A 26,917-nucleotide genomic window follows, 5' to 3' on the forward strand; every position below is an offset into this window, starting at 1 on the left:
CTTCTGTTTGGAAGTTTCAAGGATATGCATTTTGTTAGAAGGGTTAGATGAAGTGAAAATGCCAAGCTGGTGATAAACGAAAGTTGTGCTTCAAGAGTTTGGCTCCTAGTCCATGTTTATTAATTGTTTGCTGAAATGAAGACAAGTGTGAGATGGTAATATAACACTAAAGTGTGCTAATAAGTCCATGGTGCTATGCTGAAAGTGCAAATAAGACCTTGCAAGTAAGTCCATGGTGTTTTGGATTTGATGTTAGTGGTGGCAGAAAGCCACTAATATAAGCCTTGAATGGTGTTCAGGGATCTTGTAAACTACTGAAAAGGGAGGAAATAAATGTATGTCCAAGGTCATTCATTTATTTAGCGGCCTTTAAAGAGGAACATTTTCACTGTGAGATAATAGTTGCTGTAGTGACTTATTTAAGCAAGATTACAGGCTCTTCTCTAAACAGGGCTGCACCTCTCCATTCACGGCACAAGAATGCACAATAGACTGGATTTTGAAATCAGTCTGCCTTCTGCTAACCAAGCCATGCACCCTAGTGTAGGGCTGCATCTCCTCAGAGAAAAGGACACATTTTTCCACTTTGTGCAAAGGCATCCAAAGGGGTAATGGCGGCCCTGTCTTGAAAAATCTAAAAACACAATGCATGCTTTTCTACTTAGACAACTTCTCAGGGTCACTTCCAGACGCTGGGCTAAGAACCAATGAAACAAGCAATAAAGCTGAAGAAAAAGAAGATAAAAAACAATCAAAATGTAAGATAGAGGAAATGAAAAAGAACAGCAAAGTGAGCTGAATCATGAACAGCAGGAAATCTCGAGATAAGTGGAGGCTGTCCCTACATATTTCTGGTACTTTGAGTAAACATGGAGAGAAAGTTCACAGTGACCTAATCAGAAGCAGAAATGAAAATGGGGCAAAATGCCATGTGGGGGCATTTTGCAATAAGAAGCAACATGAGTCTGGCACCTAAATCCAGCAACTGTGTAGCCAGGGTTGGAAAAAGTCCAGGTTACCAGCAACATGCCTGTTTTTTACGGAGAATGAGTGAAACGAATATGCTCCCAATGGTCCTCTGAGTTCTTCACATTCATCCCAACTCCCTTGCTCCTCTGCTCCAGCACTGCAGTGGAACTGGATGGCTACAGCTTACATTGCACGTTTCAATTTGGGCGATGGATGAGAACTTCTGTACTATGTTTGCATCTGCAAGACTCTGCTACTCTTGTTTTTAACTTCTGGATGTTCAGGTACACATTGAAAAAAGGAAGTCCTTAACTCTGAGAAGCAGTATGGTCCTGAAACTACCTAAGAAATGGCTCAAATCCTTTCAATTTCCAAGGAAAGCAAAAGTTACACATTAGAAACTGAGATGACAATACCTAAGCATATAATTTCATTGAGATAGATTAGATTAGCTTCAGGGACATATATGGCTCACAGTATATTCCATGCTTCTCCATAGGCCAGGAAGATTTGCAGCTAACACCCTTCCTGAATTCTTGTCCCTATAGGGCTTTTGTGTGGGACATCATTGATCCCTATGAGTTCCAGCTGAGGAATTTATGACATATTCTATTCCCCCCTGAGATTAGCCTTTAATAATTTATTTATTCATCCAACATTTAAGAGACCCCAATGGTGTTAGATGCTGGGAGCCCAAAGACAACTAAGGCAAGATCACTGTCCCCAAAGTCCTTAGTAAGGGGAGATAAGACATGTAATTTTTAAAAGCCACACAATGCTATGGTGCCATGACAGAGGTATGTCTGGGGAACAGAAGGGACTCCAAGAAGGAAGAGGTGCTTCCAGGTAAGACAAACTGGAAATAAAGCAGCTATAGGGCAAAGAACTTGTTGCAGTCAGGAAGATGCAGGTAGATCAGTTGACCAATTACAATCCTGTTCTTGGAGCTGGTAGGATAAAGGACAGACCCAGGTGGAAGAGGCGCAGGTGAAAGTTTTGCTCCTTCTGGGGTCTTCCTCTACATTTTGACCCAGGCCCGTCTGGGTGGAAATGTAGAGGAAGACCCCAGGAGAAACATAACTTTCCTTTAACCCATATATCACAAGACTTGGCTGCCTTATGATGAAGCTGTAGTTCCCAAATATGTCTTCAATGAAGAAAATTTAATGTTTAGGAATTCTAGAACTTGCAGAGTTGGGAGTTGCCTGGGAGATGAAATGTTCTCTCCATCACCTCCAGCCCTTGGTGCTGAGTTCATTAGCATGTTTAGTTCTAATTTTAGCTATGAAAAAATATATTTTAAAATATTGACACATTTATTATTTAGTGCTGGATTTAACTGTTTACACTTTCACTGATAAAAGATTAAAAATATGTCTTACTATATACTGCTGCCTATAGTTAAAACAGCATCCCTGTTTCTCTTTTTCTCTCTTGTTCTCTATTTTTGAAACTGAGTTAATAATCCCCTTGATGTAGAGATGGGGGATTTTCATCAGTACCAGATCATTTCACCTGCCTTTTCTCCTCCCTGAGATTTCCAATTTCCTGGTGCTTCCTTTTCACTACATTTACCACCCATTTCTTGGTTTTAGATAAGATCCCATGGTCTCTCCCTATGAACACTATCTCTCACATAGTGTCAGCATTTCTAACTTCTTACCCTGGAGCTATCCACCTGGATCTTTCACCTAAACTCCTGAGTGCTTCTGGAGAAGGTAAAGATCTGTTTTGAGATGAATCTCAAACACTGTTAAGTAGGGCAGCATTTCTAAAGTCCACAGAGCAGCACAGTGGTCCACCTTCAAGTGTGATAGGCACTACCCACTACCTCCCCAAGAGCCATTTTCCCTTCTTTCAGTGTGTTCAGGTGGTAAGGAGAGATCTTTGCTTCCAAGGAGAGTGGTCCCTGACTCCAGGATAGGCCTAACCAGTCATGGAAATCTCCTTCCCCTTGTCTATTGGTTGTTCTTGGTTTGGGCATTTGACCTTGTTCTGGCCAATAGGATATAAAAAGAAATCAGCTGGAGATATCTTAAGTAAAGACAAGATTTTGTGCTGTGTTAATTTCCTTGGGCTGCCATCACGAAGTATCACAAACTGGGTAGATTACAACAGAAATGTAGTATCTCACAATTCTGAAGGCCCTCAGACTGAAATAAGGTGTCAGCAGGGCCATGCTCCTTCTGAAAGCGTAGGGGAAAAAACCTTTTCTTGTCTCTTCCTGGCTCCTGATGCTTGCCAATGAAGGGGTTTGGATTATGCCACCCCACAATATGCCACTCTGGCATATGGATTATTTTGACTTGAAGGCAACTGAGAAAAAGCAGACCCAGGATGAGATCTCTGTCCGCCTCCTATCTGCCTGAAAACAGAACATAAGCTCCCCTTGTGAAAGTGTCCCCCTCTACCCCCCTACCAGTAAAGGGATAACATAAAGGGATAACACCTTATCACTGGAGACAAGATGTCATCCAGAGGAATCTACAAAAACAGAATGTATTAACTAGCCCTCATCTACCATAAGTTTCCCCATATATTTGCCTTCCCACAATTTGCTGCCCCTAGAAGCTCAAAGTCATTTTCCTTTGTCTTGCCACTTCTCTACAAAATTATTATTCTTTGCTCAATTCTATGTAAGTTCAAGTTCTTTTTTTTTTTAGACGGAGTCTCACTCTGTCACCCAGGCTGGAGTGCAGGGGCGTGATCTTGGCTCACTGCAACCCCCGCCCCCTGGGTTCAAGCAGTTCCCCTGCCTCAGTCTCCTGAGTAGCTGGGATTACAGGGGCGTGCCACCACATCTGGCTAATTTTGATATTTTTAGTAGAGATGGGGTTTCACCATGTTGGTCAGGCTGGTCTCAAACTCTTGACCTCGTGATCCGCCCACCTTGGCCTCCCAAAGTGCTGGGATTACAGGTGTGAGCCACTGCACCAGACTAAGTTCAAGTTCTAACCACTCCTTTGAATTACTTATTACTGAATACTCCTATGTGTATGTGCAATGCATATTTCAATAAACTTGTTTGTTTTTCTCTTGTTAATCTGTCTTTTGTCAGTCTAATATACAGTCTTTTTTTTTTTTCGAGACTGAGTCTAGCTCTGCTGTTGCCCAAGCTGGAGTAGTAGTACCACGATTTCAGCTCACTGCAACCTCCACCTCCCAGGTTCAAGCAGTTCTGCTGCCTCAGCCTCCTGCATAGTTGGGATTACAGGTGCCTGCCACCAAGCCCAGCTAATCTTTGTATTTTCAGTAGAGATGGGGTTTCAACATGTTGGCCAGGCTGGTCTCGAACTGCTGGCCTTAAGTGATCCACCCACGTCAGCCTTCCAAAGTGCTGGGATTACAGCTGTGAGCCACCGTGCCGGGCCACTCTAATATGCAGTCTAATTTTCCCTAGCTGGGGAACCTAAGATGGGTACAGAAAAGATAATTATTTTCCTCTCTTACACCAGCAATACTTGGCATTCCTCGGCTTGCAGCTTCAATACTTCAACTTCTGCCTCCTTCTTCACAGGACTGTCTTCCCTCTGTGTGTGTCTCTGCCTTCACATAGCGTTCTCCTCTTGTGTCTGTCTCTGTTTTTTCTTTTTGTAAGGACATCAGTTATTGGATTAGGGCCCACCCTGGTTCAATATGACCTCATCTTAACTAATTACATTTGCATTCCAAATAAGGCCACATTCGCAGGTATCTGGGTTAGGATATCAACATATCTTTTTTGGGGACACAGTTCAATCCATATAAAGGCCTTTTGCTCCTGCCTTTCATCTACCTGGAGATGCAGCAACATCTTGTGACTATGAGGCTACAAACATGAGGAAACAAGTTTACAAGCTAAAGCTGGTGGAAAGGAAAGCTAGGGAAAAAGTAGGAGTCTGATAGCATTACTACACAGTTGAACTACTGCCAGCAACCACTCACCTCTAGACCTCTTGCTAGGTAAGAAAAATAACTCCAGGTTACTTAACCCACTGCCAGGTTTCTTTCACTTGTAGCCAAAAACATTCCAATGCATACACAAAACTTTCCCTAGTTCATAATAAAATTAGAAAAATAAGTAAGATAATAAAATTTTCATAGATCTGGATTCATTAAATTTAAAGGACTAACCTTTATTCTGAAATTATGTTATTCCCACTTTTAAAAAATTAAAATATCCTTTCTTTTATGAAATGATGGTATTTGCAGATTGTAATTTTTTTTTTTTTTTTAGTGTCTTTGGTAAAAGAAGGAAGGAAAAAGGGAAGGGAAAAAGGAAGGAAGGAAGGGAAGAAAAAAGATTTCAGAAAGTCTTTCTCTAATTTTTAAAAATTCTTTTACTTAGCTTGTGAAACTCAAAAGTCTGTGATGAGAAGAATGCTGGCTAAACTTGCTTCGAAGGGCTAGAACCAGTGGTGTGTGCTGGAGCTGCTGGCAGCAGCTACCGAGAGCAGATGGTTAAATTTCCAGGAAGCTACTTGGCATCACCTGGATGGTTTGAAATCCAATGTGGCGGGAGTATTTGCATCATGGAAATCTGCAAATGCTATAAATCAAACCACCTCCCCTTCCCCAGCTGGTCGTTTACCAGCACACCACTGTCTCCAGCCTGCCTCTTGCAAGTAGCCAGAGGGTAAGCATGCAAGGTACAGCTCACACCAACTAAAACACACATGGGATTGAGGTAAACTTCATTTACTAATTTATACATTTACAATGGAAAATATTCTTGGCCTGGTGCGGTGCAATCCCAGCACTTTGGGAGGGCCAAAGTGGGAGAATCGCTTTAGCTCAGGAGTTCAAGACCAGCCTAGGCAACATAGGGAGACCCTTTCTCTACAAAAAAGAAAAAGAAAAGAAGAAAAAGAAAAATATTCTCTCTATTGCTGGTTTAAGTACCTAATGGTCTATTTTCCTCAATAAAATGTCAGCTCTGCCTCAGCAGGAACCATATCTGTTCTGTTCATGCAATATCCCCACTGCCTAGCATAGCACCAACTGCGTGCAGGGGCCCTTGTCTTCCTTGGAGTCATGATCAGAGATTCTGTAGTTATCAGAACACTGAAGGAATCAAAGTCTATTAAAACATAAAAAAAAGTTTATGAGTGCAGGAAGTCTGTAGACAGATGAGTCCCTGTCCTCACGTGGCACACAATTCTAAGATGGCTGAGCAAAAATATGCAATTAACAAAAGCACTTTGTAATTTCAAGTAGTGAAAGTTACCAGGATGTGAGTTTTAAACAGTCTGCTGTACTGTGTTCAGTAAAATACCCGTTCAATGGGTGATATATAGGTGTTAAAAAAAAAAAAGAAATGGTTCTGTAGCTAGTATATTTGGGAAGTGCTGGTTAACCCAAGTTAAATCGATTTCTTTATTGTTAAACTTCTCTGAGCCTTTAATATGATGTTGATATGTGGGACTCTATTTTGAACATGCATATTTTGAGATGCATTGCCTATTTAAGTGTCCCACAGAGCACATGTTAGGAAACACTAGCACATTGCTATCTTAGATTTCTCAAAACGTCTCTACTTCCTTGAGGTAATTTTCTATCAGGCACTAGAGCAAAATATATTTAGAAATTCCATCCCTAGACAGCAAGAGATAGACAGTTCAGAAGTTTTCTATGTACATTCTGCCCACCTCTTTACCTATATATAATCACTATGATATAAATGTTTACCTATTATAATTTGTGAGTACCTGAATCGTAGCACTCTATTTTTCCCTAATTGGCAAAAGTTCATTCCCTAATTGGGTAGCTAACACTCCCAAGATATCAGATATGTTATTTGATTAGGATGTTAATCCTCTTTATGTCACCTGTTTTCCAAATGGTATAAAGAATAAAAATCATCCTTTGAATCATTGCCAAAAAAAAAGAGAGACCCCTGAAGCCATTCTAATTTAGCTTTTAGCTGTTGGGTGGAACTAAACTCTGTCTATTCCAGTAAGACACTCCATTTGCATTTATAATCTCTGGGGTGATGAGTTTCAAAATCTTGTTTGTTTATATGTCCTCATTTTTGCGTATCCTTATGGGCAGTTGGATGTTTCTGCTCTTAAGGCAGTATGGTGTGGCGAGTGAGAGCTAGGGTTCTGGAGTCAGCCTGAGTTCAAGTTGCAGCTCAACTGTTACTAGCTATGTGGCCTTGTGCAAGTTACTTAAGCCACAGTTTTCGTCAACTGTACAATGGGAGTAATAGCACTAATAATCTGCCTCCTGAGTTACTGGAAGGCTGTTAAAAAGATAATAGGTATAAAGCACTCAACGTAGTAGTATTCTTTTTTTTTCTTTTTTTTTTTTGAGACGGAGTCTCGCTCTGTCACCCAGGTTGGAGTGCAGTGGCGTGATCTCGGCTCACTGCAATCTCTGCCTCCCAGATTCAAGTGATTCTCGTGCCTCAGCCTCCTGAGTAGCTAGGATTACAGGCACGCGCCACCACGCCCGGCTAATTTTTGTATTTTTAGTAGACATGGTGTTTCACCATGTTGTTTGGCTGGTCTCAAAGGCCTGACCTTGTGATCCGCCTGCCTCAGCCTCCCAACGTGCTGGGATTACAGGCTGAGCAACCATGCCAGGCCAGTAGTATTCTTATCACTCTAGCTCTCTCAATACTGTAGGTCTATTGCTTACAGTGACTCACAGTGAATTCTTCTAGGTCCTCTCTCTTTCTTATCTAACCAAATCAGGTAAATACATTTGGTTCCTCTAGCACCCCCTCAGTAGAAGGATCTCCCAGGCTTTCAGTCATTTCAGCTGTTCTTTTCTGAACCATCTTCAAGTTTCACTGGTGCTCTTCAGTTTTAGGATTTCTAACTGGACGCAGTCCTCTGAAAAATGCCTGCTTAGAGAAACAGAACTGTTTGTGACTTCAAAATTACATCAAAGTGCTCTTTGAAAAGGTTTGTGAAGCCTTCAGCCTTTCCATTAGTAATAGGAGTGGACTATTATTAGAATGCACTTCTGCACTGATCTTGTTGGGTTTAGTTCTGATTTTGAAGGAGGAAATTACAGGATGTTTCTTTTGACAGGATTGGAATCACAGAAGGTTGTGATGGTTGGTAATGATGTGTTGTCCTCTGTTTAGTACTGACAAAAAGTTGAATTGTTTTACTTTTTTTTTTTCAGTAGAGGAGATAAATTAGACTGAGAAGAAAAATGTTCTGAATTTAAAATAATTTAGAAAGCCAGTATTCTTTCTAATATATATTAGAAAGAATCTATCTCGGCCAGGTGGGGTCGCTCATGCCTGTAATCCCAGCACTTTGGGAGGCCAAGGCAGGCAGATCACCTGAGGTTGGGAGTTCAAGACCTGCCTGGCCAACATGGTGAAACTCTGTCTCTACTAAAAATAAAAAGAAAATTAGCCAGGCATGGTGGTGCACGCTTGTAATCCCAGCTAGTCGGGAGGCTGAGGCAGGAGAATCACTTGAACCTGGGAGGTTGCAGTGAGCTAAGATTGCACCATTGCACTCCAGCCTGGGCAACAAGAGTGAAAATCCATCTCAAAAAAAAAATAATGAAAGAATCTATCTCATTCTAATATTCTTTCCAATATATATTAGAAAATAATGCACTGAAATATGTATCAAGAAAATACTGTTAAGGCCAAGCGCAGTGGCTAATGTGTATAGTGCCAGCATTTTGAGAGACTGAGGTGGGAGGATTGCTTGAGGCCAGGAGTTCAAGACCAGCCTGGGCAATATGGTAAAACCCCATCTTTACAAAAAATACAAATAATGAGCCAGGCGTGGCAGCAAGCACCTGTAGTCCCAGCTACCCAGGAGGCTGAGGTGGGGGATCACCTGAGTCCAGGAGGTTGAGGCTGTAGTGAGCCATGATTGTGCCACTGCACTTACAGAGTGAGACTTTGTCTCAAAAAAAAAAAGAAAGAAAAAGAGAATACAGTTGAAAATACCTTCACTAACCAGAACCTAACTCCCTGGAACCACTACATACATATATGTATGTATGTATATGTATACTTTCTCATGAAAGTATAGAATAAAAAACTAGTTGACCTCAGTGGTTAATAAAAAATCAACTGCTTTTTTCCCCAGATGTTTGTTGGCTGCATGAATGTCTTCTTCTGAGAAGTGTCTGTTCATGTCCTTTGCCCACGTTTTAATTTTTTTTTCTCATAAATTTGTTTAAGTTCCTTGTAGACTCTGGATATTAGACATTTGTCAGATGGGTAGATTGCAAAAATGTTCTCCCATTCTATAGGTTGTCTGTTCACGCTAATGATGGTTTCTTTTGCGGTGCAGAAGCTCTTTATTTAACTAGATTCCATTTGTCTATTTTTGTTTTTGTTGCTCTTGCTTTTGGCATTTTTGTCATGAAATCTTTGCCCATGCCTATGTCCCAAATGGTTTTTATAGTTTTGGGTTTTATATTGAAGTCTTTAATCCATCTTGAGTTAATTTTTGTATAAGGTGTAAGGAAGGAGTCTAGTTTCAATTTTCTGCACATGGCTAGCCAGCTCTCCCAGCACTATTTAGTAAATAGGGAATCCTTTCCCCATTGCTTGTTTTTGTCAGGTTTGCCAAAGATCAGATGGTTGTAGGTGTGCAGGCATATACACCATGGAATACTATGCAGTCATAAAAAGGAATGAGATCATGTCCTTTGCAAGGGCATGGATGGAGCTGGAAGCCATTATCCTCAGCAAACTAACGCAGGAACAGAAAACCAAACACTGCATGTTCTCACTTATAAGTGGGAGGTGAACGATGAGAACACATAGACACATAGTGAGGAACACCACACACTGGGGCCTGTTGGGGGGTGTGAGGAGAGAGAAGATCAGGAAGAACAGCTAATGAATGCTGGGCTTAATACCTGGGTGATGGGTTGATCTGTGTAGCAAACCACCATGGTACATGTTTGCATATGTAACAAACCTGCACATCCTGCACATGTACCCTGGAACTTAAAATAAAAGTTGAAGAAAAAAATTAACTGCTAGTATAAGTCAACCCAATGTCTTATTTCACATATATATGACACTGACATATTGATATATACATGTCAATATATATATAATATTGACCTAAAATTTAATCTCAGTAGAAGAAGAGATTATGGTCTGTTTTGCCTCTGCTGTACCCTCAGTCTCTAGAAGAGTACCTGACAAAGGGTAGGCATTCAGTCAAGATTTCTTAAATGGATTGATGAATAAATAAATGAATGAAAATACTATGTTTGGTACTGGAAAAATGAGAAGTGATGTTCAGAATTATGAAGCAGAGGCATCGTGAGGTCTGTAATCATCAACATAATATTAGTCGTGTCACAATGAAACTGTACCTCTTAAACCAGAGCAGTTGTTTTTTAAAGTATTTAGAAATATGCTGACAAAATACTGCATTTTAAAAGGAAAGTTGATTAACTGGAAATATTATTTCGCCAGAATGGTCCACATTTCCAATTAATTGAGGCTTCAAATTTAAAGAAGAAAGAAGCAGACTCTGAGAGGATGAATGATTATATTGGTGCAATTTTTGCATTTGATAAAAAAGCTTTATGAAAATCTCCCCCTCAGCTAGTATGTCCAGATGTTCTGATGAGCTTTGATGTTCCCTTGTGTCATCTTTGAGAACAGACCTCCGTAGTTTAAGCTCCATATTAGTTTTCTTAATTGAAACTAAATAACATTGGCACAGAAGGTCTTGTATGAGCCTTTCAGAGATGTAGAAGATCAGAAGCAGAGAAGGGGAAGGTGGAGATTAGTTGCTAGTTCTAAATTGTGGTTGCAACCTCACAGTAGATAATTGGGCATTTTACAAAGCAAATTAAGGCAAATTATGGTAATGCTCCAATTTGCAATTTGTATAATCTAGACACAAATTTATGTAATTACTTTTCAAAGTTAAAAATGATAGACAATTGCCTCAGGGCCTGTTGTAAACAATAGTAATGCATTTTTATACATTCAGCATGAAGATAATCAATCTTACGTTCATGACACTGGTACATTTGGAGTCTCATCCCAATTTTCTTTTCTTTTTTTTTTTTTTTTTTGAGATGGAGTCTCACTCTGTCGCCCAGGCTGGAGTGCAGTGGCGTGATCACGGCTCACTGCAACCTCCACCTCCTGAGTTCAAGCAGTTCTCCTGCCTCAGCCTCCTGAGTAGCTGGGATTACAGGTGCTCACCACCATGCCCAGCTAATTTTTGTATTTTTAGTAGAGACAGGGTTTCACCATGTTGGTCAGGCTGGTCTCGAACTCCTGACCTTGTGATTTGCCCACCTCAGCCTCCCAAAGTACTGGGATTACAGGCATGAGCCACCGCGCCTGGCCTCATCCCAATTTTCTATGCTTTTTTTCCCTTTATTTTTTGAGATGGAGGCAAGAGCTACATAGGCTACCTGGGCTGTTGCCATTCCATTGTTTGAAAGCATAAGCCTGATGTTATCTGTCCTCACCAGCCCATGAAATTTCCTGAGGCAGCACTCCACCTGCTTAAGTAGTAACTTAGCACTGCCCCCCAACAATGTGTCCCACTTATGCTGGGGACTTTCTACAAGTTGGTGCTTTGCACTTGTCCACATACTAGTCTGTCAAATGCAGTCAGCACATGGCATCCACCTGGTCCTCCTCCAGCTGCACTTCCTGATGCCTGTCTGCCATCTAATCCCTACCACAGCCAACCACCACTGTGTGAGGTGAGGATGCTGGTGTCTACGCCAAAGGTGCTGTATTCTCAGGGTATGAGTGTGGTGTGGGGTTTTGTATAGAGGAAGGGAGAAAGTCTCTCTTTCTAATTCTCTGCTACTCTTGGTCATGTGGGCCCTTAAGCAGATCTGATTACATTTAGAGTCCTTTCTATTCTTCCAGCTTCTGGCCTTTACCCTCTCCCAGAACCTTAAAGTCTCCCAAGAAAATAGATCTGTCAGCATCTGGCACTAATTCCATGGCCAGAATCTCAAACTTTCTCTTTTTTTGAGACAGGGTCTTGCTCTATCACCCAGGCTGGAGTGCAGTGACACTATCTCGGCTCACCGCAACCTCCACCTACCGAGTTCAAGCGATTCTCCTGCCCCAGCCTCCTGAGTAGTACAGGTGTGTGCCACCATACCGGGTTAATTTTTGTATTTTTAGTAGAGACAGGGTTTCACCATGTTGGCCAGGCTTGTCTCAAACTCCTGACTTCAGGTGGTCTGCCCACCTTGGCCTCCCAAAGTGCTGCGATTATAGGCATGAGCTACTGCGCCTGGCCCAGAACCTCAAACATGCTTTTGGGAACATTCCTCCAGTTTCTAGTTGCCACCCCCCACCCACCCCACCACCAGGCTGGACTAAGACATCAGTACAACATAGGTGCTATAATCATCATCTCTCCCGTCTCCTTTGAGACATTCTGTCAACCAAACTCATGTCCTCTAATCAGTCACGAAGCAGAAGACTCCAAGTACATCAAAGGTTACATATGGGTTTAGTGTGAGGGTGATTGGAAGCACAGTGAGGACTGGGGTGAATGTGTCAGTCACCCCATTAGCAGTCAGTCAGCCAAAATGCTCTCTTATATGAGGAGATATTTCTCTCCAATTTCGCCAATGATGAAATAAAACCTGACAACCTTATTCTCCACACGCAACATACTTTCCCTCAGTGAATCATTTAGGTAGGCACTGCCAGTCCTTCCAGTGCTTGGGATTAGTCATCCCTTTGTGGCATTTCCTCATATGCCCCCAGATGAGTACTTGTGTTTATTGGGCACTTTATGACTGGATAGCATCCCCTTCCCTGTCCTCCAGAGCCAGGATGAACACAGCCTAAGCTACTCACTCCTGCTCTGAGGCATCTCAGAGTTCACAGCTGTTGCTTCATATGGGACTGCTCAGTTTATTCCAAGGAGACAGTCCTTTTGTTTTCTCTCTGCTACTTCTTTGTTTACTCAGTCATAATTGTATCTTCCTGCCATCCCCACTGGAGATAGTTTTGACTTCTGGTTTAGTGAAAAATCTGTTTTTCTTCCTATCGTACTCTCAACATTCAATGCTTCTGTGAACAATACATTAGTGGGGTTTTTTTTTTTCTCCCCACACTGACCAATATTCCGACACCAGTTGACACTGGAAATAGCGTCAGATCCCAAAGGCTAAGGGCTCAGTCCCATGAGGCTATCCACCACTTCAGATGCCAATTGCAAGTAGTAGGTCCCCAGGTTACCATAACTTCTACTGGACTTGGCTACAAATTGGAGGCTCCTATGACTCCCTTCTCAGGTTCAATAATTTACTAGAATGGCTCATAGAACCCAGGAAAACAGTTTACTTGTTATTGCCAACTTATTAGAAAGGATATTTTAAGAGATACAAATGAACAGCCAGATGGAAGAGATGCATAGGACAAGGTATGGGGCATGCGGCGTGGTCATGCCACCCTCCCAGCACCTCCATGTGTTCAGCAACCCGAAGGTCTCTGAACCCCAGAGGATGGGGAATGGGTCTGAAGTTTCCAAGCTTCTAATCATGGCTTGGTTTTTCTGGTGTCCAGCCTTCATCCAAGAACCTACTGAGGGTTGCCTCATGAGAACAAAAGACACTGTTGTCACCCAGGGATTTCCAAGGGATTAGGAGCTCTGCATCAGGAACTGGGGGAAAAAAACAAATATTAGAAACAAAGATGCACCTAGCACTTCTATTGCTTAGGAAATTACAAGGGTTTTAGGAGCTCTGTGCCAGGAATTGAGAATAAAGACCAAAATATGTATTCCTTATTATAAATCACAATATCGTACTTCTCTTCCTTATGTTTTCCTGATTTTAGTCAGTATGAAATCCAGCCACTTTTTAAGAAGGAAAATATTGAGCAATAATATTATTTAAAGAATCATTGGCTAGGGCATGCCAGTATTAAAAGGAGCAAGCTGGGTGGGATGCCTTCTGCTTGTAATCTCAGTAACTTGGGAGGCTGAGGTGGGAGGATGGCTTAAGCCCAGGAGTTCGAGACCAGTCTGGGCAATGTAGCGACACCCTGTCTCTAAAAAAAAAAAGAAATAAAATTAAAAATAAATAAATAGGCCGGGCACAGTGACTCACGCCTGTAAACCCAGCACTTTGGGAGGCTGAGGCAGGCAGATCACCTGAGGTCAGGAGTTCGAGATCAGCCTGACCAACATGGTGAAACCCTATCTCTACTAATATACAAAATTAGCTGGGCATGGTGGCGGATGCCTGTAATCCTAGCTACTTGGGAGGCTGAGGCAGGAGAATTGCTTAAACCTGGGAGGCTGAGGTTGCGGTGAGCCGAGATTGCACCATTGCACTCCAGCCTGGGCAACAATAGTGAAACTCCGTCTCAAAATAAATAAATACATACATACATACATACATACATACATACATACATACTGAAAGAAGTAAACAAAAAGGTTTCTGAATTCTGAAGTGGGATTTCTGTATACTAGAAATTTCTATAACCTGACATTTAGAAATTGTTACAACATTCTAGATAACAACCAAATAAAATTATTAATGAGGTGTGGCTCCTTTGGAAAAAAGCCCTGAATTAATTTAATTCATGGATATAAAGATACTGTGCAAGTTAATATCAATTTGCCACCTCAAATTAACATGAGTCCAAAAGTGAATAAATACTTTTACATTCAACTAGTTTTTGTTGCCCAGATATTATGAGCACTTTTCCACTTTGCATCTAGGATAATGTACATCTCTAGATTATAATTCTAAGATAAAGCCAGCACCATATTTTAACTGTAAATATTCTACTCAACTAGCAATTCTACCTCTTTTACAATTTGTGATTCACTTTTTCTATTCTAAATATCAAAAATGCAGAATTATAGGAATTTGAAGAGGGATATTATAAGGGTGTTTAAAAATAATTATAGATGTATATTATCTAGATATATATGGTATATAGTTATTACATGTTATACATGTTATAAGTCACAATACTCAGCATTACTTATCAAGGCTTACTATCCATCTGACACCTTGCCACGTCTTTACCTACATTATCTCATTTGAAGTACAGAGAGTTCTAATTCCCATTTTACAGATGAGGAAACTAATGCTCAGTGATGCTAAGTAACTTGCTCAAGTTAATAGTCTAAGTGGGAGACCCAGGATTTGAACTTGCATCTCTCTGACCCCAGGAGTTATGCACTTAACCTCTATGCTCTGATGTAGAAAAGGCAGAGAACCACTTAAACAAAATTAAATTCCAGATGTGCAAAAGTATATATAAATTACTTTTGTATCCTTTTACAAAACTGTCATATTCATTAATTTTAGGCATGGGTCTAAAAAAGGTAAATGCTGGAATAGATGAGGCGCTAAGAGCAAGAGGACCTGAGGCATACCAGGACCAGTGGGTAGAGTATGCCAATGCACAGCCAAAAGAAGCAGAAGTCTTGATGGTACTTCAGATTAAATTTGGGTTAAAGAGCTTAATTTGATTCCCCTAACATTTTATTTATTTATTTATTTATTTATTTATTTATTATTTATTTTGTTTGTTTGTTTTGTTTGTTTGATTTTTGGGATTGAGTCTCACTCTATAGCCTAGGCTGGAGTGCGGTAGCGCAATCTCCGCTAACTGCAACCTCCACCTCCCAGGTTCAAGCGATTCTTCTGCCTCAGCCTCCCGAGTAGCTGGAATTACAAGCGTGAGCCACCATGCCTGGCTAATTTTTGTATTTTTCCTAGAGCCGGGTTTTCTCCATGTTGGCCAGGCTGGTCTTCAATTCTTGGCCTCAAGTGATCCACCCTCCTCAGACTTCCAAAGTGCTGGGATTACAGGCGTGAGCCACCTCAGCCGGCCATATTTTTTTATAGAGACAGAGTCTCACTATGTTTCCCAGGCTGATCTCAAACTCCTGGGCTCAAGTGATGGGCCTGCCTCAGCTTTCCAAAGTGCTGTGATTACAGGTGTGAGCCACCATGCCTGGCCCCTCCCTAACATTTATTAAACTTGTTTGCTGGCCACCATGCTAGACACTTTTGCATACATATTTATTTTAATTGATCTGAATAAGAATAGTCTTCAAAGCATCGCAGCATTTACCACAGACATTTTCCTCAGGCTTTTAAAACATATGAAACACCTGAGAAATATTTGTGAGCCTCGTATAATCATTTTTTTAAAGATCTGAAATCTCTCCTTTTAGATTAATACTTAAACAATTGATGAAGATAATCTCTCTTATCTGGGCATTACATTTTTCTTCTGGTACTTCAAAGATTAATCATATTCATCCTAAAATTAGTGACTACGAATCTTTGGCAGGATGGCCCAAATTCCGTTATAAATATCATAGACATTTTGCTTTTTTATCCCACCATGTTTAAGAAAAAAAAAAAGTATGTGTTTATGTACAGAATTAAGGAGCTAACAGGCCAGGCATGGTGGCTCACGCCTGTAATCCCAGCACTTTGGGAGGCTAAGGCGGGCAGATCACGAGGACAAGAGATCGAGACCATCCTGACTAACACGGAGAAACCCTGTCTCTACTAAAAATACAAAAATTAGCTGGGCGTGGTGGCGGGCGCTTCTAGTCCCAGCTACTCGGGAGGCTGAGGCAGGAGAATCGCTTGAACCCAGGAGGTGGAGGTTGTAGTGAGCCAAGATTGTGCCACTGCACTCCAGTCTGGCAATAGAGGGAGACTCTGTCAAAACAAACAAAGAAACATACAGGAGATAAATGATTCTGAACTTCAAAAAAGTTACTTTAAGTTACATATCAGGTTTTGAAGGAATCTACAACTTTTCTGGTGGTTGGTTTTTTCCTTCTACTACCCGCCATAGTTTAATCATCCGATTTAATGCCTGATAGGTCATTCTGTGACACTTTCTATGTCTCCTACATGGCTGCTCTGAGTCAAAAGTGTGAAGGAAATCTTGAGTTTCTTCTTCATTGTCTCAGTTGATTTTCTCCTCTTTATTGTCCTGTCTTCCCCATTGCCTTTTTCAACAACTTGTCTCTCAAAAAACTGCCCTCACAAACACACAAAAACATTTTGGTACCTTCTCAGCCTTGTCTGTTTCAAAATGATTTCTCCTTGTCACATTCTTAACCTCTTTCCCTCAACAACATTGCTGTTTCCTCTAGGCTAGGCAGCTGATCTGAGCAGGATCTCAGAAGACAGTTCCTTCCCAACACAATACCACTAGGAAAGGAAGAGAGGTTCCGTCCTGTGCCAGTTCTTATCTTTTACACATATGATCTCCTAATAAGAGATCTGGAGGAAGGCATAGCTATCTCCATTTTACAGGATCAGGGTCAGAGAATTAAGCAGTTTGCCCAAGTTCATAAAGCTAGGAAATGCCCAGTTGGCATTAGTTCATGCTAATTCACTTTGAGCCACAAAATTCATGCTATTTCACTATGTCATCTTGCTTTCTACCACATTCAGAATCAAACTCAAAATTTATCAGTCTAGCAAGCATAGATTTCCTTGATCAGAATTTCTTTTTGAGATAGGGTCTCACCCTGTCACCCAGGCTGGAGTGCCATGTGCCATGGTGCAATCTCAGCTCAGTGCAGCCTCTGCTTCCAAACAACAATAACAAAAGAACTGAAAAATAACCAAAAAAAAAAAAAAAAAAAAGCAACCCACGACTTTTTAACTGAACAAGCAAGTGGGTGAACTGAAGAAGATGATTTATGTTGGGTTCAAATTAGTAGCCTGAAAGAACAATTGGAAGAAGTATCTCAAAATAAGGAGCAATAATTCAAAGAGGCAGAAATCATGAGCAAAAAGATAGCAGACTTGGAAGAAAGATCCAGGAGACCTACATGCAAATATCAGAAAAACATAAGAGCACAGATCAAGGAGAGGCAAAGTTAGTTAAAATTAGATTTATTCAAGTCAGCAGATGGAAATGTATTACCAAGGTCCACACACTTAGACATATTCTGGTAAGATTTCTGAACTCCAAGGATTAAGACAAATCTTATAAATACAGAGACAGAAAGATCAAGTATGCAAATATCTATCTATAGACACATACATATACATATAGAAGAGGAATAAGAAGAGGAAGAAGAAGAAGAGGAAGAAGAGGAAGAAGAAGAAAAGAAGAAGAAGAAGAAGAAGAAAGAAGCAGCAGCAGCAGAAGAAGAAGAGAAAGAAAAAAAGAAGAAGAAGAAGAAACGTTAGACTGATACAGGACTGTGTCATCTACAACTCAGGAGCTAATAAAAATTACTAATATCAGAGAGAAAACTACAATCCAAGAATTTTATATCTGAGGCAAGATATTATCTTTCTTTTATCAGGAGAAAAACTATATTTGTGGCTATGCAAGAATTCATAGAAAATATCATCCTCCTATTCCATCTTAGGGAAACCAGGTCAGAGTAGAAGACGAAGAGAGGAAACAAAAATGGCAAGCAGTATAGCTTGCAGTAAGTAAAGTTAGATGCAAATAGGTGTTAACAAAGTGAGATTAATATAATAGCTAAATAAGCAATCTTTAAAAAGAAGAATTTACTGCAAGAGAAATCTAATAATAGCTTAGAACCCAAAGTATTAAGCCATATCAGCAAAAAAAGTATTTGAAAGTAGAATAGGGCCAGGCACGGTGGCTCACGCCTGTAATCCCAGCACTTTGGGAGGGCAAGGTGGGCGGATCACCTGAGGTCTGGAGTTCTAGACCAGCCTGACTAACATGGAGAAACCCCGTCTCTACTAAAAATACAAAATTAGCCGGGTGTGGTGGTACATACCTGTAATCCTAGCTACTCAGGAGGCTGAGGCAGAGGAATCGCTTGAACCCAGGAGGCGGAGGTTGCAGTGAGTCGAGATGGTGCCATTGCACTCCAGCCTGGGCAACAAGAGCAAAACTCCGTCTCAAAAAAAAAAAAAAAAAAAAAAAAAAGGTAACCTGGCAGGAAGAATGGAGAGTAAAGGTATTCAAAAGTCTCATTTATTGGTGGGAACAGTGAAAAAAAGAGTGATTTGGTTGAAAGGAAAAAGCATGTGGATTTCATATGATAGTCCAGAAACTTGTGTGTGATGATAAGGGAAGATAATTAATAAGAAAATGAGAATGTAGAGCAACCTGAACAAATCAGCAAAAACGAAGAAAGAAAAAAGAGGAAATGCAAAGTAAGACCAAAGATAAATATTAAATAAGATAGAATGAATAAAACAGTTGTTATACTTAACATGAATGGGCTAAATTTTCTATTGAAAAACAGAGACTGGCAGGTTGGGTTAAATAACAAAATTAAGCAATACACTGTTTATTGGTTTTTTAATGCTTAAAACAAAGTGAGTTTTTTAAAGACTGAAAAATGAAATGGACAAAGATATCACAAAGAGAAAGCAGAAGTTCATATTAATACCAGGTGGGCAGAATTTAAGCTTAAAACCACCAATGAAATTAAAGATGAGTAATATCTGGGAGGGAGGTGGGGGGCGCCTCCGCCCGGCCGCCCTGTCTGGGAAGTGAGGAGCCCCTCTGCTCGGCCACCACCCCGTCTGGGAGGTGTACCCAACAGCTCATTGAGAACGGGCCATGATGACGATGGCGGTTTTGTCAAATAGCAAAGGGGGAATTGTGGGGAAAAGAGAGATCAGATTGTTACTGTGTCTGTGTAGAAAGAAGTAGACATAGGAGACTCCATTTTGTTCTGTACTAAGAAAAATTCTTCTGCCTTGGGATGCTGTTAATCTATAACCTTACCCCCAACCCCATGCTCTCTGAAACATGTGCTGTGTCCACTCAGGGTTAAATGGATTAAGGGCGGTGCAAGATGTGCTTTGTTAAACAGATGCTTGAAGGCAGCATGCTCCTTAAGAGTCATCACCACTCCCTAATCCCAAGTACCCAGGGACACAAACGCTGTGGAAGGCGGCAGGGCCCCCCGCCTAGGAAAACCAGAGACCCTTGTTCACATGTTTATCTGCTGACCTTCCCTCCACTATTGTCCTATGACCTTGCCAAATCCCCCTCTCCGAGAAACACCCAAGAATGATACTTAAAAAAAAAAAAAAAAAAAAAGAGTAATATACAATGATAAAAAGAACTTTTTTTTTTTTTTTTGAGACAGAGTCTCACTTTGTTGCCCAAGCTGAAATACAGCGGCATGATAATAGTTCACTGCAGCCTTGAGCTCCTGGGCTCAAGCGATCTTCCTATCTTGGCCTCCCAAAACACTAGGATTACAGGCATCAGTCACCATGCTGGGCCAAAAAGTACAATTTAGGTAAAAGATATACTAGTAATTACTTTGTATGTATTAGATACAGCAGCTAAATATATGAAGTGTTAGAAATGCAAGGAGAACTTCATTTAGAAATATATACGATATATGTCTTTCAGAATTCTCCAAATCCAATGGGGCAAAAAATAGTAATAATGACAAACAGAAATTAAACAGTAAAACTATTGAAATGATGGGGTTTAGGACATACTACTCCAAAATATGGCAGCTTGCCATATTGAATATTTTAAGCTGAAGGAATCTGAAAAATGGCAGGTACAGAAAGGACACTCTGACTCTTTCTTCTCCCCTGAAATACGATATAAGACCCTCACATGAGAGGTACCTTCCTGATACTCAGAGAGAAGGACACCTTTATCACCGAAGATGGGAAGATGGAGGGATGTTGAGAGGAATTCAAACAAATAGGCCTTGCTAAGTTTCCTCCAGTTTGCTATCCTAGCTCAAACCCTCTCTGCCCTATCATATTTTTCCACAACTTTCTACTCTTTGTCAAACCTAGTATAAAAATACTCAGGGTTAACTGTTTCTTTAGGTCTTCATTTCCACTTCTGTGTTATGTAAAACAGATTTTAAATAAATTTGTATTATTTTCTCTTGTTAATCTGTATCTTACAGCCCCAGCAAACAACCTAGAAGTGAGAAGATATTTTTCCTCCCCTACAATATTAAACCATATATCCTTTAAGTAGAAAGTATTAAGTAGAAAATATTCATATTTTTGCATGTTCACGGAGTATTTATGACATTTGGTCATACTCTTGGTTGAAAAAACTTAACTTTTTTTTAAAGGTCAATTTTACAGGTTATATTCTCTAATAAAACTCAGAAATAAGAAAAAAGAATGACAAAAATTCTAAATACTTATGAAAAAACAACAACACTTCAATAAAGTAACAACACTTTAATAAAGTAGCAACACTTTAATAGCTCTGGGTCAAAAAGAAAATAAAAACCAAAATTCAAAATTATTTCAAAGCAATGGCAAGAACTACTATTTATGTCAAACCAATAAGACATATGGAAATCTATGAGAGGAATATTTGTAGCTTTAAGTGCCTTTGCCATTAAAGATTAAGAGCTGAAAAGTAAAGAACAATACTCATCTTTAAGAAATTAGAAAAAGAAAACAAAACCAAGTGGAAAGATTAAAATAGTGAAGAAGGAAAATAATGAACAAGAAAGCAAAATAATAAGTAAAAGAGCAGAAAGGATAAATAGACCTAAAAAGGAAAATCAATAGAAGCCTGACTAAGAGAAACATACACAAGATAAGAAATAAGAGAGAGACAATCAAATATAAGACACCAAAAACATTATAAGAGAATATTAGATTCAATGGCAACATTTCAAAAAACCTACAGGGAATAAATGATGTTCTTGCAAAATAAAAACTAACACAATTGACCCAAGAAGAAACATAAAACTTGGGTAGATCAAATGCTACAGAAGAGACAGAAGGAGGCTTAAAAGACCTACTCTCTAAAAAATCACCAGGACCAGATAGATTGTGATAAGTTCTAGCTGATCTTTAAAAACACACAAGTAAACCAGGTAATTCATATGGAACTGGTACTTTTCCAGAATATAGAAAAAGCAATCTCTGGCCTCTCCTTTTTTCTCTTCATCATTTTTCCTGTCTTTAATGTTAGTGTCCCCATCTACCTCACCCAAATATTTTGGCTCATTTAACTGTCTTCACAGACTTGCTGGTTTCAACATCACTACTCCTTGCCCCTTTCCCGACCACCTTCCCTCATCAAAATGTCTGCCTCCTCTGGCAGCTGGTCAAGCTGGGCCTTAGGAGAGCAATGTTGGCCTGCCCAGGTACTGCTCGAGAGTTTTACTCTGGAGGTGCTCCTTTGAGCTAGAAGGCCCATCTTCCCTCCATGGAGAACACTGACTCCCTCTCTGGGCTCTGCTGTTTTTAGGCTTCCTATAACAGAATACCAACTCAAAATGTCCTAAACAATAAGAGAATTTATTATCTTAAGTAATTCGATCGATTCCATGGTTCAGCAATATCATCTAGAATCCAGCTTTGTTCTCTGTGCTGCTATTTATGACACTCACTTCACTGTAGGGTTGCTTTTCCTCATTGTCATAATATGGCTACCAGCACAACTGGGTACACGTGTGTCCTTGTCCATGTGCAGGATTCAAAGACAACTGGCTCTTTCCCCTGACAACTCTGGTGAAACACACCTCACATTTCTTTAGCCCAATCACAGGTAGGTGGCACAGTTGGCTTTGAGTGATCATCTGAGTAAAGACTGTTGGAGAGACAGCCACAATGCCCTTTTCAGTTCCCACTTCATTTTCCTAGTTGGTCAGCAGGGAAATCCAGCACTGACCCCTAGGAATGCCCAACAGATATGGAATTTGTCACCACAAAGGGTACCAAGATATGCTATACCCCCCAAAATATGCCTTTTTGTTACGTTGAATATTTTAGCTAAAGGCCATCGAGACCAACAGACACAGAAAAAGCTCTAAAAATAGGGCACAAATTTTCCTTAAATAAAGAACATTTAGAACATTTCCATCTTTAAAGGTGTCTCCTTTTCCCTTATGGAGAAGAGGACTCAATAACTCTTATCAATGGAGAAAGCACTAAACAATCCTTGTTTACCATACTTTTCTTGGTCACCTTCCTGTAACTTGCCTCCTGACCTAGAAGTCCCAAATCCCTTTTCGTTTATTTTGCTAAAAATGGAATACCATAAAAGCCTTAACCATCTGGCTGCCTCCTTGAGGAACATTTTTCTTTATAAACTCTGGTGTTACATATGTAGCTATGTACATAATTAAAACTGTTTTTTTCTCTTGTTAATCTGTCTGTTATTTGTTTGATTCATGGACTCCAAGCCAATGAACCTAAGAGGGGTAAATAAAAAAAATATTTTTTTCTACTCTGATAACCAATAGAAAAATTAATGCTTTGACACAGGAGATGCTTTTATTATTATTATTATTTTTACCACACCTCATCTTGATTAGTTACTTGTTTGTAGAAAGACTTCCCTCTTTGATTCTTTTGTTTTACAGCAGGAATGATTGAGATGAGCAGAGCATTATTTCAAATTCTCTCATAAGACTGGATTGTAAATCACTTACTGTCAAGACTGTGGCCAGTTGCCATTCAACTATACTTAATTCATACACTATTGCTATTGACATGTTTCTCAGGGAGTGAAAAGTTTCTATGCCTCTGTATTTTAATTGGTTTAGCTCAAGTTTTTGGCTAAATGTGTTAAAGAAAAACAAAGCCAGTTAAAGCTAGTTAAAGATTATAAAGACAAACCAGTATGGAACTGAGCTCAACTCCAATCCATATAGAGGCTACTGGGCATTTTAAAGGGAGAATGAGGGAGTGAAGAGAGAGAAACTGCCCGGCTCAACCAAAGTCATGGAAGTGAAAAATTACAATTATTGGGTAAAAGGGTTTGGCCAATGTGATTAGACCGTCTGGGTTTGTTAACTAGTGCTTATCAAAGTTAAGCTCTTACCCTCCCACAGAGCCTGGGAGACAGGGGCCAAGTCTTCAGATGTTGGCTAGAACAAACAGTAAATTTTTCAACAACCTTGAGATTTCCCAGACAGGAACTTGAGGAGGGCTGGGTTGACCCCGGGTCAGGGCTTGAGCTATGCTAGCGTTTAATCAAGTCTCTTGGTGGGGGAGTGGGCATGACAAAATCATTTGTGATGAGAGGAAAGAACAGTTCTCAGATGTAGCCTAAAGAAATCACACTACAGTAATGATTTTAATATTATAGCTGTTGACATATGATTCTGCTTGGTCACTAAATTTATAATTTCACCTACTAATATAAAGTCAAATTAATACTGTGTATTGAACTTTTAATTGAATAGAGGACTAATGTGCACATTATGCCTCTGTCATCCCTGAATACATTCTTATGTAACAGAATAATAAAACCGGCTCCAAAGAGAGCCTTAAATCCACTATTTGGAAAAACTTTTTAAAATGGAAGAACAAGGTTTTGTGTCAAATAGTCAACATTTGTCCATTAGCTTTAAGTGATCGTAGAAAATCATGGAGTTAGTAATAAAAGCCTATATAGACATTTGAACAAGTAAATTAAATACAGAATAGAACTTTTTAGCCTTGTGAATTCTTTCATTGTAGAAACATTATTAAAACAACTGACAATAAATAATATATGTTCTCTCTGGAGTTGTTAAAATAATATGTGCCAAATTAGTTCTCAGAATCTTTCCCCATGCACATTCACTCTTTAGGAACATATAAGTGAAAATGTAAAAATTTTTATAAAGCTGACAAAAATGAAAAGCAATTCTAGTAAAACTGCCCATCATTCATTCATTATTGGCTGTAAAATAGTGGTGTCTTTGCAACCACAGGCAGTACTATGTGGAATAATTTGCTATAGGGAAATGGAGTAAATGTTTTCCTAACTCAGATATTCCTCTAGTGGGTTTGTTCTATACTGTATGCTGAAAGTCCAAAAGGAAAAAAATGTTGTCTTATTACAAACCACAGTTTGGACTTAGAAGATTACAGTAGAAAATTGAGCAAAATAATCCCAGTTGGGAATTTGCAAACCCTAGCTCAAAGGAGCCCCTCCAGGGTAAAACTCTCGAGCAGTACCTGGGCAGGCCAACATTGGTCTCCTAAGGCCCAGCTTGACCAGCTACCAGAGGAAGCCAGAGGAAGCCTAGGAGATCAGAATGGTTTCAGGGGACAGTTCCAACTATTCCCCATAGGCACACTGCCCAGGGTTGCCTCAGGACCTGCTCACTACATCCTGGCTATTTCAGCCAATTCGTTGTGACTCAACTAGCCACATAAACAGCTTGGGCTGCTGCTTCAAAGGATACAAGCCATAAGCCTTGGCAGCATCCAGGTCCACATGGCATTAATTCTGCAGGCATGCAAAATGCCGGAGTGATGGAGGTGTGGAGGCTTCCACCTAGATTTCAGAGGATGTAATGGAAAGCCTGGGAGCCCAGGCAGAAACCTGCCACAAGGGTGGAGCCACCAGAGGAGCTCCCACAGGGGCAATGCCTAGTGGATCTGTGGGAACATGGCCACTGTCAAGACCACAGAATTGTACAGCTACTGGCAGTGTGAAACACTTATCTGGGAAAGCTACAGGCACCAGTCTCCAAGCCATGCAGCAAGGCCATTGAGGTGGGGCTTTCTGAGGCCTTGGGGACCCAGTCCCCATACCAGTGTGTCCAGGACGGAGCACATGGAGTGAAAGATTATTTTGGAGCATTAAGATTTAATTGTCTGCCCTGCTGGTTTTAGATTTGCATGGGGCCTGTTCTTCCCTTCTCTTGGCTTATTTTTCCCTTTTGGAGTAGGAATGTTTACCCAATGTCTGTCCCACCATTGTATCTTGAAAGTAAATAAGTTTTAAAAAAAAATTTCACAGGCTCTAAGATGAGACTTTGGACTTTTGATTTGGTGATGGAGCACATTAAGACTTTTGAAACTATTGAGAACAAGTGTTCTATTTTGTATGTGAGAAGAACATGACTTTTGGGGCATGGGACAAAATGCTATGGTTTAGATGTGGTTTATTACTCTCAAAACTCTTGTTGAAATTTGATCCCCAGTTTGGCATTGTAGGGAGGTGAGGCCTAGTGGGAGGTGCTTGGGTCACAAGGATTAATCCCTCATAAGTAGATTAATTCCCTTCCATAGGAGTGGGTGAGTTGTTGCTCTCACAGAATGGAATTATTTACCAGAAAGCATGTTGTTACAGCAGAGAGTTTTGCTTCCTAGACTCTCTTGTTTCCTCCCTCATCATGTGATCTCTTTGCACATGCCTGCTCACTTTTCTGCTTCTCCACCATGTTTTTAGCCAGAATGTAGCCTCACCAGAAGTTGGGTGCTATGTTGTTGAACCTCCCAACCTACATAATTGTGAGCTAAATAAACCTCTTTTCTTTATAAACTATCCAGCCATAGGTATTCTGGTACAGCAACACCAAATGGACTAAGACAAGGGGAAAAAAACACATGATTATCTCAATTGATATAGAAAAAGCATTTGACAAAATTCAACAGCCTTTCATAATTAAAAAAAAAATCAACAAACTAGAAATAGAAGGAAACTGCCTCAGTATAATAAAAGCCATATGTGAAAAAACTCACTATGAACATAAAACTCAATGGTGAAAGACTGAAAGCTTTTTCTCTAAAATCAGGCACAAAGCAATGATGCCTACTTTTGCTACTTCTATTCAACATAGAACTGGAAGTTGTAAACACAGTATTTAGGCAAGAAAAAGACATAAAAGACATCCAAATCAGAAAGAAAAAAGTAGAATTGTCTCTGTTCACAGATGATATAATCTTATATGTTGAAAACCCTAATTCATCAAAAAACTGTTAGAAATAATAAATTCAGCAAAGTAGCAGGATACAAAGTCAATGCACAAAATTCAGTTGCATTTCTATACACTAAAAATGAACCATCTGAAAAGAAAATTATAAAAACAGTTTCATAGCATCAAAAAGAATTAAATACTTACATACTAACTTAAGTGAGAAAAAAATGTAAATATTGAAAACTACAGAACATTGCTAAAAGAAATTAAAGAAGACGTCAATAAATAGAAGACATCCCATGTTCATGGATTGAAAGATTTAATATTGTTGAGATGTCAGTGCTTCGCCAAGTCATCAACAGATGCAATGCAATCCCTATTAAAATTCCAAAGATAGATTTTCAGAAATAGAAAAACCCATCCTAAAATTC

The 26,917-nt window shown here is 39.9% G+C and overlaps 1 protein-coding gene across 7 annotated transcripts in view; it reads right to left on the minus strand.

Annotated features, from left to right (window-relative positions):
- PCED1B (PC-esterase domain containing 1B) overlaps nucleotides 1–26,917 on the minus strand; it is a 156,859-nt gene that overhangs the window by 46,569 nt on the left and 83,373 nt on the right. Inside the window, exons 4-5 of one of the 7 annotated variants that reach the window (XR_010108826.1) lie at nucleotides 18,660–18,782; nucleotides 13,190–13,556 (exon numbers count right to left, since the gene is read on the minus strand). The exons of 4 other annotated variants lie outside the window; for them this stretch is intronic. The gene's annotated coding sequence lies outside the window, so the exon portion shown is untranslated. Of the gene's footprint in view, nucleotides 1–13,189; nucleotides 13,557–18,659; nucleotides 18,783–26,917 lie in introns of those variants that run through there. 2 more of the 7 variants (XR_010108827.1, XM_063593072.1) reach the window with 2 other exon arrangements.

Source organism: Pan paniscus, chromosome 10 (genome assembly GCF_029289425.2).
Source record: "Pan paniscus chromosome 10, NHGRI_mPanPan1-v2.0_pri, whole genome shotgun sequence".
Classification (NCBI taxonomy): domain Eukaryota; kingdom Metazoa; phylum Chordata; class Mammalia; order Primates; family Hominidae; genus Pan; species Pan paniscus.